At 37.4% G+C, this 6,350-nt stretch overlaps 1 long non-coding RNA gene across 1 annotated transcript; it reads left to right on the plus strand.

The window, feature by feature from the left end:
* The first annotated feature begins 579 nt into the window (after positions 1–579).
* On the plus strand, positions 580–5,940 carry LOC310892080. The gene is made up of 3 exons (XR_014577864.1): positions 580–693; positions 901–1,000; positions 3,915–5,940. It is a non-coding gene; the product is annotated as an uncharacterized lncRNA (long non-coding RNA).
* Positions 5,941–6,350: the final 410 nt, after the last annotated feature.

Here is a 6,350-nt window from a genome sequence, read left to right on the forward strand (position 1 = left end):
GAGCATATTAGTATGTTTTCCCTATTAGTAGTACTTGCTAAACATTCAGTACTATTAAAGATGGGTTTGTAGAAACTAATTCTTATCTTAGCAACTCAACACTTAATAAATTGAAGAGGATGCTTCAGGACAGTCCACTGTGGTAATTTCAAGAGCAACAGAATACTTAGCATACCACAAAGATGCTGTGGTATTTTTTTTATTTCTTCCTCAGTTCATCTCAGACATAACATTTTGCTTTGGACAGTTTTTCTCTTTGAATACAGAATTCTTCAGATAACAAAGGAAAGTATGTGTACTTTAAAATAAGTTTATATTTTTCATATCACTATGACTGTGGCCCGGTCTACAAAAAGTTTGACTTAAAAATACTAAACATATTTCATACTGCAATCCTAAACATATTTCACAAACCTGCCAAAGGAAAAGATCTTTGCCAGTAAATCCATTGATGTAAATTAGGATAAGTGCTTGTGCAAAGGTTTACATTTTTCAAAAAGAAACAACTGATTTCTCTAATCTTCTCACAGAGACAATCATCATTAATGCATTCTGACGTACCATCTGCTTTTGTGGATAAAACCATCTCGCAATTCTGTTCAGATTTGACAGGAGTAATATTACTAGACTTTTAGATTAAACATGGATAGGAAAATAGTATTTCAGTTATGCAGATACAACTATGTTGGAAACGTAAGTAACACTTAAACTGTCCCATGCCAGAATTAACAGCTGAAGATATAAGTACAACTTTATGAAGGGATCAATTTTTTTCGATAACTGTTAAAGTTATCAAAAGTTTGGTAAAGAAAGGCTGATCAGGTCCATAGAGATAAGATTGATTGGCACTTACAATTCTAAATAATATTGTCTGCTTTAAATTTTTGTTTCTAAATCCAGGGTTACTGATCACAAGTCATCTAGTTGCTGAAGACCTTCCTAACTACTCATAAGATTTCCTCCAACTGTAAACTAATTCATGCACACCTGTTTTCCTTAGGTGAGTAAAACGTCTCTCTATATTATGCTGACATACGTATGTTTGCTTTTGAGGAAGTGAAAGATCACAAAATATTGAAGGCAAAAGCTTGTTGTGATTCGTTGTAGATCAGTATTATACTGGTGGATTTATCAACAAAATCAACAAAAATTCTTTGTGCCTTTCAACACCATTTCAGCTTTTCAGGTTTCAAAAGACAATATTTTAACTAAAAAAAAATAAATTCAAAGATATGTGTTTGTAAGGCATTTTGGGGAGTTGAAGGTTGGTTGTTAGCACAACACACGTTTCATTCTTCTTTTAAGATAAATCTTACACAGGAAGAATAAAGGTACAACACTGCATGCTACCAGTGCCTACAGGGAAAGCTAGGGCAACTAGTGGTGTGCATCTATATGTCATTACTCAATGTGTAAGAATTTCCATATGTAAATGAACTGTGAGATTTTAGGATTGATTGCTGTGCTGAGGCACTGTTTTCTATTCAGACTTTTCAACCAGTAGCACTACATTTACTGAGGAAGGAATCTTGACAATTGTTTAAAATTTCATTTGAAAAGAATTATTGGGTGTGGTCCATTGTTTAACATTCTAACAGTTCTGGCAGGAATTAATTCCATGAGTTTTGCTTTTCTTTTTTTTTTTTGACCTCAACATTTATGCTACTCAAACTCAAGGGGGCGTATGGATTACCATCAAAATTTAATTTGATCCACAACTGCAAAACTGTGATCTTTATTCTGGAAATTGTCTGATGGCAGTCTTTTAGGCAATTCCAGATTCTCAGAAAGTTAGAGAAACATAAAGTCAAAGTAGGTTGACTTCCTCAAAGAATGTAATCCTCTGAGGACCCATGCTGACAAGACTGTGAGCTTTGACTATAATTTAAGCATATACTGCTTTGACAGTTCTGGGAGTGGGGGTGGGGGATGGGATACAACTTATTTCATAAGATTTAGAGTACATACCATAAGCGCTGTATTTCTTAAAGTTATTTTGTTACCCTCTTTATTGGCTGGCATTGGTTTCCACAAAATAGTTTTATCTTGTTTACTCTGATTGTACAGCAAATAACAATACATTAATACTGATATATTAGCATGCTCGGTAATGATTTATGATGTTTATAATAAAATTATGTAATACTTAATGATGTTGTGACACTACTACATTTTTTCTTACACTGCATTTGACATTTCCAGTTTGGAGCCCAGTCTTACAAACACAGGCATAGTTACAATTCTTTGCGCACAAGCAGTTATTTTTAAGTAGCTGCTCTGTAACCTATATAATCAATAGCATTCACAGGATGAGTTTCTTAATTTGTTTTTCCATATGGTCACACTGAAAAGGGTTTTCTCACTTTGCTTATAGTTAAGAATTAATAATATAAAGAATTTGTACAATCACCCTTTTCATACTGAATTTTATATAGAAGCTATCAGCCACTTTAACAGTTCTGCTTTCTCTGTGTCAAGGTCTAAGAGCAGCCAATACAGAATCACAGAATATCCTGAGTTGGAAGGAACCTGTAAGGATCATTAAGTCCAGCTCCCAGCTCCACATATGACCACCCAAAAACCAAACCATATGTCTGAGAGCATTGTCCAAACACTTCTTGAAATCCAACAGGCTTGGTGCTTTGACCACTTACTTGGGGAGCCTGTTCCAGTGCCCAAAAACCTTCTCGGTGAAAAACCTTTTCCTAACACCCAGCCTGAACCTTCCCTGTCACAGCTTCTTGCCATTCCCTTGTGTGCTATCACTGGTCACTGAGAAGAGGTCAGTGCTTCCCCTTTCCTTGTGAGGAAGCTGTAGGCCTCCATAAGGCCTACCCTCAGTCTCCTCCTCCCTGGGCTGAACAAACCAAGTGACTTCAGCCACTCCTCATATGTCTTCCCCGCTAGACCCTTCACCATCTTCATAGCCCTCCTTTGGACACTCTCTAATAGTTTTATGTCCTTCTTATATTGTGGTGCCCCAAACTGCACCCAGTAGTTGAGGTGAGGCCACACCAGCACAGAGCAGAGCAGGACAATCCCTTCCCTCAGCCAGCTAGCAATGCTGTGCCTGATGCGCCCCTGTGTACAGCTGGCCCTCCTGGCAGCCAGGGCACATTGCTGGCTCATATTCAGCTTGCTGTCAGCTGGACCCGCCAGATCCCTTTCCATGGGGCTGCTCTCGAGCCTCTCATCCCCCAGTCTATAGATATATCCAGAGTTTTGCCTTCCAAGCTGCAGGTTCCAGCACTTGTTCTTGTTAAACTTGGTGATTGCCCAGCCCCCTAGTTTGTCAAGCTCTCTCTGCAAGGTATCTCCACCCTTGAGGGAGTCAACAGCTCCTAATTTAGTATCATCTGCAAATTTAGTATGCATTTGAGTCTTACAAACAGACCATTTACCAAAACATTGAAGAGAACTGGCCACAGAATGGAGCTCTGGAGAATTTATGACTAGTCCTGAATACGCCTGGGTACTCTTAATGTAACCTCTGTGATGTGCATGCAGAAGGAAGGGAGCTGGTGGCCCAGCAAGCAGAACGCAGGGTAGGGAGCACCCATGCACCACTGTTTTGCAGAGAGCCCTAATGACCAAAAGGATCGTTTCCAAATACAAAAAATGTGTGAGCATGGGCAAATGTTCTTGCTTTCTAAATACTGCAGATTTTTTACATATTATAAAAATGAATTGATTTTTCTGCTTATATGCTCAGCATATTTTACAGTTCAAAATTTTGAGAACCTACTCAGTTCGGCCATAAGTATATTTATTCAGAATAAGAGTTTTTCTGGGTTAAATTTTATCAACATGTAGAGAAAAAGGTTTTAATATATATATATTATTTTTTTCTGGACTTGTATGCAGGTTCTTTGGAAGACTGATTACAGCCAATGCTTCTCCTGTATTTTTTACAGGTGCCCCTTGATGTTAACAGCTTTCCAAGGAGAGGACAACGCCATTTTTCATGGTGGAGCTTGCCAAGCCATTTGCTCTGTTCTTGTGACAGAGGCAGCATGGCTCGCACCACACTTGAAGTGTGAATTATACAGTATTTACCCCTGTCATCCACTGACCAGTTCCATTCAATATCAGTTCTATGCAATGGCCAGTCAGTCCAAACTGGTCACATTCCCTCAGCTCTGGAGCCCTTTCCTGACCTACATCCAAAGAAAAGTTCTGAAGTCAAACAACTCACTGAAACAGCCTTCTTTTTAGTGGGAAGATGACAAAACTTGGCTATCATCATGTATACATTCAGACTTCAAATACTGTTATGGGTGCTTTATGAAGCTGACAGTTTGGAACGAAATGATGTGTCAAACTCTAAATTTCTTCTACAGTGATGTTATCTGTGAGGTCAGGAATGGGATTCTCAAGAAAACCGGTGCATCCCATACCTTCTTCTGAAGATGAGTCCCCTCATTTTCCACAATGTTCTTCCATCTTCAGCAGGAAATTGTAATTCCTACCACTCCTAATCAGTGGCCCTTTGAAGCTCACCACTGGGTTCCAAGCCCACAGGTGTCCTGCACCATTTGAGCTTTCTGCATGAGCAGCCTGAATGACATCTGGTAAATATAATACTCTGCAATAATCAGATACAGGGCAAATTTCCTGCATCCTAATCACGACTGTTAAGAATTTGGATTAAGTGCTGAAGAGCAAAGATTTTAACTCATACCAATCTGTTAGCTGTTTATACCTTTTAATTTCAGCCGAATTTTCAGTCTCACTGTTTTTTTGGCCTTGGTGACATATTTATGGTGAGTTCTGCAGTGCAATTATGTGTTAAATGGGAAAGGTATTTTTAGCAACAGATTTTTAATTGCTTCTTCCCGCTTCCGAACAATGTTATTTTCATCTGTTATGAAACAGAGAGCCTCAAACTGTCTCCTCCATACACAACTTGATTAAAACATTTTTTTTTCAAAAATAAAAAAGCCCAAATCTCTCCACTCTTTCATACAAGTATTTTCCATTTACAAATTCTATTTGTTGTCTTAATTGTCTCTAAGTTTTCTAAAGTCACAGAAATCATTTGACCTACATATGGACAACATTTTAGATATGAGAAAAAAAAAAAATGTGTAAATAATAGTGTATATAATGGTATTACACAATTTCACATTATTCACTACCACGTCTCTCACATATCCAGTATGTGCTTGGTGAGTACCATTGCACATTGAAGTGAAGTCTTCATCGAGTTGTTTTCAGTGATGCTGAGGTTCATTTCCTGAGCTGCTATGATTAATTTAGAAACATGTGAGTGGTATGAGCACTTAAGGTGTCTCCCTTCTGTGTTAGATGTTCTTTATGTTATCACTGCTGATTTTCATCTATCACTGTGTTTTCTGTTCATTAATATATATATATATTCAACAAATCCTTTTTCTTGATTAAAATTGTCGTTTGCTTCTCTTTTTCCTGGTCTCTTAACATAACATTTGCATCTTGTCCCATGACTATTTTGGTTTAGCAGCTTACAGTAAGAGACCTTGTCAGATGCCTTTTAAAAGACTAAATATATTATACCAGCTGATTTTCTCTTCTTCATTCAAAGAAATTGAACAGATTGATCCTCTATTGTTAGAAACCATACTGGTTTAGCCATTCTTGTTAGATGATATTCCAGGTGTTTTATTATCCTGAAGTTTCATTTCAACATCTTTACCAGATACAGTTTTAAGTTTTAATCCTCTGCAATTCCCCAGATAACCCATACAAAATTTAAAAAACATACAAGTATGTTATATGTTGTTATGTATGTTATATCCTGTGTTATAAGAGTTAATTTATTACCCAGAATCAATTCAGAATTACCTGAGTAACCCTGTGAAGGAGTTGCTGATATTAATAGCCTTTGATTTCAGTGGAAACCTCCTGTGAGTATCTGATCACCAGTATCTGAGACACTGGCAACTCCTCTATATGCATAGTCCCATGACTGAACTACACTGAGTAATATTTTGTTCTACAGACTCACTCATCATCCTGTAACATGTCCAGTGATATCAAAGTATTACTTGACAAACAGAAGTCAAAACCGATGCTTGTCTTAAAAGGTTCACTCAGAGAGTAAGGTAGTAGTCAAGATGTATATAAGGGGCAGTTTTTTGCCCTGAGGTAGTATCTGCTTTTTAATCTTATGCAGTCACTTTTGTAAAATTTAAGTATAAGGCAATGTTCAAAGTTGGAGAGCAATAGACTAAGGAAAAGTCTCTTCACTGACACTGATCTTTGATGTGTGCTCATTTGAGAGAAAACTTGGTTTAGAACTGTATTTACATTTGTTAAGCAAGTATTGCTGCAAGAGGGCTTATGAATGTAGGGAACATATGGAGAGGCTG

Source organism: Anser anser (genome assembly GCF_964211835.1).
Source record: "Anser anser genome assembly, contig: HAP1_SCAFFOLD_413, whole genome shotgun sequence".
NCBI lineage: Eukaryota > Metazoa > Chordata > Aves > Anseriformes > Anatidae > Anser > Anser anser.